This window comes from Anguilla anguilla, chromosome 2, assembly GCF_013347855.1.
Source record: "Anguilla anguilla isolate fAngAng1 chromosome 2, fAngAng1.pri, whole genome shotgun sequence".
Classification (NCBI taxonomy): domain Eukaryota; kingdom Metazoa; phylum Chordata; class Actinopteri; order Anguilliformes; family Anguillidae; genus Anguilla; species Anguilla anguilla.
Window position 1 is genome coordinate 29,501,732 of NC_049202.1, and position 10,246 is coordinate 29,511,977.

A 10,246-nucleotide genomic window follows, 5' to 3' on the forward strand; every position below is an offset into this window, starting at 1 on the left:
GCTCATCAGGAAGTCCGCCCAAATCGCATTCACATGTTAACGACATTATAACTACTCTCCATAGAAGGAGAGTAGGGGAGGGGCGATGCGAGATCCATGTGAGAAATGCCAAGCCTGCGAAAGCAGGATAGAATGTCAAATTGTAGCCTAATTCACTTCTTTTGAGGTGAACATTTCGTTTAATTTTGGAAAATGGTCCGTCCGGAAGCCGACATTGATGAAGAGCGGTGTCATTTCGAACAGCGAACTGATTCAGCTGAGGATCAACTTCATGAGTAAGTATATTTCTTATGATCATATTGGTAAATGTGTGTACTGGATTGCAACCTCTGTGTTTGTACGAATATCCAGCAATATGCGCATTTGTAAATTCCCACACTACGAACGATTCAAACTATTGCATCTCAAAATGATAGGCTAGGCCAGACATGGGCAAACTACGGCCCGTGGGCCACGTACGGCCCGTTAGGCTTTTTAATCCGGCCCGCCGAACTTGTCCAAATTATAGTAAAAACCTTCTTTTTTCCCCTTTCCCTGCAATGCCCACCTTTCCCCAATAGATGGCGCACTCGAAACACATTGACCGTTGTTGGAGTGGCGCGTATTTCTCTTTATTTCACTTTAATTTTCACTTCGTTTCACGTCACCATTAAGCCCTTCTGTAAAAATGAGCGGACCAAAGAGAAGGAAAGTGGACAGCGAATGCCGAGTGTTTAATAAGGAGTGGACAACAAAATACTTCTTCACTGAAGTCCGATCAAAGGCTGTATGTCTGATATGCCAAGAAGCTGTTGCGGTTTTCAAAGAGTACAATATCAGCCGTCACTTTGCCACGAAACATGCAAACTATGCTAGCAAGCAGTCAACACAAGAACGGGCGGCTACTGCTCAGAGGTTGGCAGCTAATTTACAGAATCAACAGAACTTTTTTCACCGACAAACTGCAATTCAAGAGTCAAGTACCAAGGCAAGTTATTTGCTGGCATTCAAATTAGCAAAGGCTAGCAAGCCTTTCTCCGAAGGCGAGTTTTTGAAAGAGTGCATGGTAGAGACAGCAGGTCTCTTGTGTCCGGAGAGCAAAGCCAAGTTTGAAAAAATTAGTTTAGCACGCAGGACAGTGACTCGTCGCGTGGAACTGATTGACGAAGATATAGTCAGCGAGTTAAACAAAAAGGCGGAGTCCTTTAAGTTATATTCACTAGCACTGGATGAAAGTAACGACATAAAAGACACTGCTCAGCTCCTAATTTTTATCCGAGGGATTAACGACAGTTTTGAGATAACGGAAGAGCTTTTGAGCATGGAATCACTGAAAGGGAAAACGCGAGGAGAGGACTTATATGAACAGGTGTCTGCTGTCATCGAGAGAATGAAGCTACCTTGGAGTAAACTTGCCAATGTCACCACGGATGGATCGCCAAATTTAACTGGAAAAAACATCGGGCTGCTGAAAAGAATCCAGGATAAAGTGAAAGAAGAAAACCCTGACCAGAATGTTATTTTACTTCACTGCATCATTCATCAGGAGTCTCTGTGTAAGTCTGTATTGCAGCTTAATCACGTCGTGGATCCAGTTGTAAAACTTGTTAACTTCATACGAGCAAAGGGACTTAATCATCGTCAGTTCATTACGTTTCTGGAAGAAACTAATGCGGATCACCAGGACCTACTTTACCACTCTCGCGTTCGCTGGTTAAGTTTGGGGAAAGTGTTTCAACGAGTCTGGGAGCTCAAAGACGAGATTCGCTCATTTTTTAATTTAATGGGGAAATCCGAAGAATTTCCCGAGCTGAGCGACACAAACTGGCTTTGTGACTTTGCGTTTGCTGTGGACATATTTTCACACATGAATGAGCTGAACGTGAAGCTACAGGGTAAAGATCAGTTTGCGCACGACATGTACACAAATGTGAGAGCCTTCAAATCCAAGCTGGTTTTATTCTCCAGGCAAATGTCAAACAAATCTTTCGCACATTTCCCCACACTAGCCGTGCAGAAAGAGGCCGCCCGAAATGCGAAGAAATACTGCAAATCGCTGGACGATCTGCACAGAGAATTTTGCCGTCGGTTCTGTGATTTTGAAAAAATTGACAAGTCACTTCAACTGGTGTCCTGTCCCCTGTCACAAGACCCCGAATTAGCACCGCAGGAGCTGCAATTAGAACTGATCGATCTTCAGTCTGACTCCGTCTCAAAGGAGAAGTTCAAGTCTCTTAAACTGAATGACTTTTACGCTTCACTTAACGAGACCGCGTTTCCAAACCTCCGGAGGACGGCGCAGAAGATGCTGGTGTTGTTTGGCTCGACTTACGTGTGTGAACAGACGTTTAGCGTCATGAAAATCAACAAAGCCCATCACAGATCCAAGTTAACTGACCAACACCTCAGATCTGTCCTGAGAATTGCCACAACAAAACTAACTCCAGACTTTGATGCACTGGCAAAAAAGGGAGACCAACAACACTGTTCCCACTGAAATGGTGAGTTTTTCTTCTGTGTTTTGAAAAAATGCATTTGGAAAGTTTGGAAGTGCGTCTTTTAATTAAGAGCAATGCGTATTTACGCACAGCACCGGTACAGTAGCTCAATTAACACGCCGCACATCGCTCTTAATTTAAATTTTCAGCTACAGGTAGGATATTTAATACAGCCCATGTCTGTGTGCTTGGCAACAATACACGTGTACTGTTTGCGCATGAAGGCGAGGTCTTCCGTAGCGAGTTTGTAGAGCGCGCGGTCAAGACAATCCATTTATGATTTTGCGGAGTTTAACACAAGTAGATATTATTGAGCTTGAGTATTTCGTTGTGTAATAATATGTTTTGAATGTTGAAAGTGATTCCATTTTTCAATAAATGTTGATTTCTTTAACTTTGCACCTTAAATTGAAACTTATTAAAAACAGACGCAATCTTGATAAATCACAGTGCGTGTGTTATTTGAATCTATTTACATTTCCTCATCCCAGTATCTGCGAAATAGTATGTAAATGTCATATCTTGCATATTCCTTGAGACAAATTTATTAATTGATAAGGGCTATTTTTCACATTTGAAAGACAGTTAATAAATTGGGTTGTAGTGTTCTTACTGTGCTATGAGGTTTGCACACACTACATTTAATGCTTTAGTATATCCGGCCCAAACACTCCCTCCAAATGCACCTGGCCCGGCCCCTCTGTCAAATTTGAAAACCCATTGTGGCCCGCGAGTCAAAAAGTTTGCCCACCCCTGGGCTAGGCTCTCTGCGTCTGGTTGTGTTAGAAGTAGCAGGTAGACTGTATTTTTTTCGACCATATTGGTAATAAAAAGCCCGTGGCGTGGCTAGGATTCTAAAACTGATGTCCTCGCACAATCGATATTAGCATACTGTAAGTCAATTCGGGAAATAGCAATATAATAACCACTTAGCTAAACAGACCTAGCCTACTTCAGATTGAGGCATTCTTATTGATGAGTTGCGTGTAGTTGAGCTGGAATATCAATGTTTATTTAGTTTAGCTAATGTTGTTTCGTTGATAGCTTGCATTATTTGTAAATGTGTGCTGTATTACATTCTCTGTGTGTTTGTAGGAATATTCACTAATATGCGCGCTTGTAAATTCCCACACTACGAACGATTCTAACCATTGCTTCTCAAAATTATAGGCTACCTCTCTGCGTCTGGTCGTGTTTGTTTGTATATGATGTAACCATGTCACATTTCCTAAGTTTTGTTTTCATTAGTTAGTGGTTTGCCCCTTTTTTGTAAAGCATTTAATTTTCACCTGTTGAAGGAAATGTGCTATATAAATAAAGTTTGATTTGATGTCACATTTCCTAACAATTTTGTTTTTATCATATTTACAGAGATGCTGATCAGGAAACAGGGCCTAGTTCACCACTAGCTAAGAGCAAGCAAGCAAGCGTTGCAAGAGTACACCAGTCTCATCTCATCTTCCATGCGTATAGTTTGCTTCAATAGACGTTCTGAAAATCAAAAGATGTCTTTGTTTCTGTCTTCTAAATGGCTCACTGAGTCTTTGTCTTAGTGGTGGGGAGGCATGCGGCCAGGTGTGAATAGCCTACTTAGCTGGCAGGTTGTCCTACCCAATGCATATTCATTACAGAAAGGCCATTTGCCCTCCCATTCTCACCTGGTGTTGAAAAATAGTAGTCACGACACTAACCTTTAGCAATTTATTTTATATTTCTCATTGGATTTGCTAAAATATTTTGTCATCTTTTGATACCCAAGACCTTTATGAACACATTTCAGTGATCAAAAAAAGTCACAATTGTTTAGTGTGTTTTATTACAATATTCCTGTGCATGTTCAAAACTACTGTTTACAGTTTGTGTGTTTTTAGAGCAATTTGCAATCCATATATGATTATGACCTACTTACTGCTGCCATATTATTGTAGCTGAGTTTGTGCTGAAAACAGAGATATGAAACACTTTGGAATCACTGCATATAAAGTTGATGAAATTTACACAAATGTCAGAGCATGGCACAATCACCAGTGTGCCTCATTTTACCCTTAGACCCCAGAGGGTTAAAAACAGAAACACTTTTTTTTAGTTTCATTACTAGACGATACACGACAACTACGCCGAATACGGAGTTTTCGCACCATTGTCCCTCTGGTCATTCATTTAACACGCACTCCCTCCCTGCAATCTCATATACAACCACAACCCCCACCCATGACATTATGGACAATACTGTCGATCTTGGCAATCATAAAAATATTCTTTCACCACTAAAAAATCGTATTCCGTCACAGCAACAAGATAAACCCGACAATAACCCTAAAATATGCCAATACAGCAGTGAAAACGCTGCTCACTGAATAACGAAATAAACGAGAAAATGTTTTAAAAAATGATACCATGTCATTCTACAGTCGATATCTGGGACTAAATATTGAATAAATATACAACCTTACCATTGGTTTTACGCGTTGAGATGTCCCTTTTGAGACTGAGTGGTCATATATTGTCTTGGACAATCCCTTTGTGAAATATACGCGCATTTGTGATGCCTGGGTATTTTCCAAAATAGCTGTGCGTAATACCACACCTGTTGTTTATGGCGTTGTCGCTCTTTTTAGTACAGTCTGGCTTGATTGACAATTCATTCATTCAGTAGGTGACATTCTAACGATGTATAACATGTCTAATTCTGCTTTTGGAATAACGTTTTATAGGTCAGTGTAACCGAAAATTCTCTTATCATCGCATTCACTTACGCATTCACTCGGTGGTAGCAGTAAAAGACACTGCACCTAACGAAACGTGGTCAACGAGTTTGCGTAATTTCTTGGAAAATACTACTATTATTGAGGACTTCTGGGCATAGCTAAGCCATATGTTTGCTGAGAGACCTAGCTGACATTGTTTTCTGGAGCAAAACAGAAGCGAATAGAACAGTATCATTGATACTGTCTCTGTCTCCATCTACTGAACATAGATAAGATTTCATCATTGCTATGTAAGTATTACTGCTCAAAATATTTCGGTTATATACGTTCAATGTTCAAAGCCACCCCCTGCCCAGTACCCTTTGAAGGCTATCCAGCGAGCCAGTTAGATTTGGATAGGCAGATACGGACCAGAGTTCCTAGTCGGTTTGCAATACATTACCCTTACCCATTCCTCACTGATTTCCCTTACCATTCATATTGTTCTGGCCTGACCCTAGACTTGATCGTAACAAATGTGAATGATATTTCGAACACTACACTGCCCTAGAAATTGATGCAGTCTCAGAAAAAAAAACATAGGCTACTGCATCAACTCGGTTCACTCCAATGGGCCAATTTTTTAGAACAATAAGCAGGGGTAGGGGAACATAGATATACCGCCTCAACCTCCTAAAAGCATGGAAATGACTCCTGTTTCTTTGGTTACCACAGTGATTGAGAAAGATGAGTTGGTTCCAGAGTTAACAAAACCGACTAATTCTACTCCGGCCCTTTGTGATGACTATCTCCCACTGTGTCAGAGAGCAGATACGACCCAGTAGCAGAAGCCTCTTGCGGATGTGTTCTCCCCCTGCCAGAGCGCACAAATCTCATCCACCACAATACTGAAACATCTCCAGGGGTGACTGTGTTCCGGTCTGCCCTATAGATTGCCTGAACACAAAAAGAAAACTGTTCAGGCTGAATTGACCGTTAGCTAAGTCCCACCCCCCTTGGTTACTGTTGCTACGCCTGGCAAGCTTTCAGACCCACATATCATTGGAGTTATCAATTATACCAGCGAGAGATATTCCAAAGGAAATTACAGATTTCTGGAGTAATACATTTCAAATATCAGAGAGAAGTAGACAGAAAGGACTGCAATATGCTTTTGAAGACTACATTCATGATACCATTTGTCGGAAGAGTGACAGTAATGACATTAAAATAGAGGCTAAAGCGCACAGATAGCAATGCAAGAGTCAGGCACCTCACGTTTTGACAGTTCATGTGCACGACCACTATATAAAGGAGCAACAATGTTCTTGCACTGCAGGGTAAGCCAATATATGGTTTTATTTAATTTTAGGATAACGTTTAAACCTGGCTCCTATTATTGCTATTATTAAATTTCTACCAGAAAATTTACATTACGCGCATAGTAGGCTATATTCCAGGATACTTCCAAGCTGATCCTTGGAGTGGATCCTTGCCCAAACCGAGCATCCACGTTAAAAAATAAAAAATAAAATTACTAGAAAGAAAGATTTGAAGGAATACTGTCAGTCATTAATTTGCATGAGTTTATTTGTTATATATAATTAGCTATTCTTTAGCCAGCTGTGCTGTCTGCTAGCTAACGTTAGCATCCGCAGACGAAGGTGTTCTTGTTGATTTTGGATGGATTTAGCTGTGAATGAGGTCTCCCACACCGTTTAATCCACATCCGGCATCTCTCCTCTTGTGTTTTTGGCTTTGGTAACGCAAAAAAAAAAAAAACTGCCCCCTCTAAACATTTGGGATACCTACTGTCAGAGTTGCAGTTTCCGTAGGCACACTATTTCGGCATTTTGCTCTCGTCTGAAAAAAGTTTGCCAGGCCACCCGCGTCTAGTTACGGTTGCTAACCTAGGATTGGACAATGGCCGTTCTAGGGAGGGGCTTCGCGAAGGGTCAATAGAAGGTATGCACATGACGTCACAGTAAGTGGGAGTCACTGCAGTTACACCCACTCAGTGGCAGAAAGACTACTGAGTGGCAGCATTAGCGTTCAGCTTGAATGCCGCGAAAACACAAAAAACACATCTAAAATGGGAAAGAGCTGTTGTGCGATCGACTGTACAAACAGATTCAACAAGAAATCGGAGCTATCTTTTTACAGACTGCCGAAAGCTAAAGAAAAGAGAAGCAAATGGATCACTGCAATTCGCAGAAACAACTGGCACCGAAACGTGGATTTACGGTTGTAGTAGTAGTAGTAGTAGTATTTTTTATTCAGTCATCACACACAATACAATAAATATAAACAGTCTAGACAATATAAACAAGTCAACAATCTATGTAGGCCTATTAGGTAGTGACTGAAAAAGCACAGGCAGAAGAATAATGCTTATGCCTATCCTATATTCTTATCAATTAAGCTACCCTCCAAAAATAAAACATAATAAAATAAAAATCATTCACAATTGTAACCCTCAAAAATAACTTTATAAACCATTCTTTTGAAAACCAAAAAGGAGTTACACATTCTTAAATTTATATTAGCATTAACCCCAACATCTCCTTTTAATCCCTTTTTTAGCTTTTTGTACAGTAAACTTACAAACATCTCTCAAATCATATTTGCACTCCTGTACTGTACACAATCTGGGAGTGGCTTTGTTTTGTCATTTTGTGTCAGGCATGTTGGATTTTTGTGTAAAATCATACCTTAAGTTACGTACTGTATTGACTACTCATCAATTAAATATTTAGCATCTTTCATTTATATTCTGTGTAACTGTAAAGTTTTTGTCAGCATTTATTTAAAAACATCCATGATGATGAGCTTTGTGTTCTACAAACAAAGGGGGGATGGTTAGATAATTTATATGCTTGGCTAGCTAACACTAAGGTATGATTTTACCCAAAAATCCAACATACCTGACACAAAATAACAACCACGTTTCGGTGCCTAGATTCCAGTTGTTTCTGCGAATTGCAGCGATCTAGCTATTTGCTTCTCTTTTCTTTAGCTTTTGGCAGTCTGTAAAAAGATAGCTCCAATTTCTTGTTGAATGTCCATGGACCACTGATTCTTTGGTAAGTTGTAAGGATCACTGTCGAGTCCAACTGCTTTTTATTTAAGCAGATAATCGTTTGTTTTACTCCCGGGTTTGCAGTTTCCTCTACTAAAGGCATCCATGTCGCAGCATGTTTTGCCACTCAGTCCGACTGAGGGAGCGTATTCCGGTGGGAAAGTGACGTCAATGCATACCCTCTATTGAAGGCTATGTTAGAGGATGGGAGTAACAGAATAATCAAACAGTGCATGGAGCAGCCCTATTGATTATTGTGTTATCACAAGGTGAATTATGTCAGAAACTTTGATGCATATCCTACGCCAAGGGTCGACAACCTCCTGAACCGGCTGGGCACCGTACGTTTTTTTATGATGTTGGATTTAACCAAGGGCTACTGGCAGATTCCCTTGTCTCCAGAGTCTAAGGAAAAAGTGGCCTTCTTCGCTCCATTCAAGTTTTACCAATTTGTCACCCTTCCTTTTAGGCTGCTCACGACCCCTGCTACTTTTCAAAGCCTCATGGACCGGGTGCTGCAGGCCCACTCTCCATACACTATGGCCAATTTAGATGATGTAATAATTTATAGTGACACCTGGGAATAGCATATGGACCATGTGGGGGAAGCGCTTGGGTCTCTGAGGTGTGCAGGGCTTAAGGCTGACCCGAAGAAGTGCGCAGTTAGACAGAGGGAAGTACATTATCTGAGGTACCACTTGGGTAGTGGGCAGGTGTATCCCCAGGTTGATAAGCAGTGATTGCAGCCTGCCCATGGCCCAAGATAATAAAGAGTTTAGACTATTCTTGGGTCTGGCCGGCTACTACAGGAGATTCATTCCAGCTTTCTCAGAGCTGACTAGTCCCCTGACTGATCTGACCCGAAAGAGTGCCTCAGATCTGGGCCAATGGACAGAGACATTTGACAGATTAAAGCAGGCTCTCTGTAGTGAACAACTACTTTATACACCTAACTTTGCTCTCCCTTTTTGTCTGCAAACAAACACATCAACAGTGGGCCAGGGACCGATTTGTCCCAGGAGGTTGAGGGGGGCCGGCTGCCCTGTGCTCTACATTAGGCAGAAGCTGTAACATTGGGAGGCGAAGTACAGCACAGTGGAGAAGAAGTATCTGGCCATCAAGTTGGCGGGCAGGGCTAAAACTAGCATTAGGTGAAACTGAGCTTTAGAACGCAGACAGCAGTGTGTGCACTTCAGCGTGACAACACATTTCTCACAAGAATCGCAGCCTGTTGACTGTTTTAATGTCACTGCAGCGGTGATCAGACCTACACAAAGCAAGGGCTAGCATGATGTTAGCCTTCATTGATCACAGTTCTATGAGACCGTATGATGTAGCTACCACAGCCAATAGCACTGACCCATAAAATACATTTTTACTGTTACTTGTTCAATGGAACGTTCGAAGTAAAACTTATCGATTACAGTCTATCCACCTGACATCTTTATAGTAAAAGCCAGGTTCACAGTTAAACACAAGCAGGTCAAATCGCAGGGAGCAACCGGCAGATGCTGCCAAAATCGTTTGCGAACGACACAACAGTACACTTGCCCGAATCGTTCGGCGAACGACACAACACTAGTTCGTTCGTTCGACTTGCTGTAGCGAATGCAAGGAGCGAGGAGTCTCTGGGGAGGGGAGTGGGTACGGTAAGGAATAATGGATAATAATCAAACATCACTGTCAAGTGTGCTGTTTATTTTCAATAAAATAAGATTTTTTAAACATGTCTCAAAGTAGGCTAGTCAGGGCTACTATTTTATCAACTACATTTTATGATAAAAGGTAGGCAACGTACATCAGCACTTCCTATGTGAAGCAGCCGTTAGAACAAGTCACGGTACAGAAATCCGCATCTAGGGCTAAAACAACCCAACAGATTCTTTCAAACTAAATTGTGTAGAATAAAATTGAAACGAAAACTTATGAATATATATATCCAACAGCAGCACCCCCCCACTACCCCTATCGACTGACACCAACCCTACTGAGGCCACTGATTC

General features: G+C 41.4%; 1 protein-coding gene across 3 annotated transcripts in view; it reads right to left on the bottom strand.

The window, feature by feature from the left end:
- The window catches only part of znf646 (zinc finger protein 646), a 67,226-nt gene that overhangs the window by 53,077 nt on the left and 3,903 nt on the right, over positions 1-10,246 (bottom strand). The window lies entirely within an intron of this gene.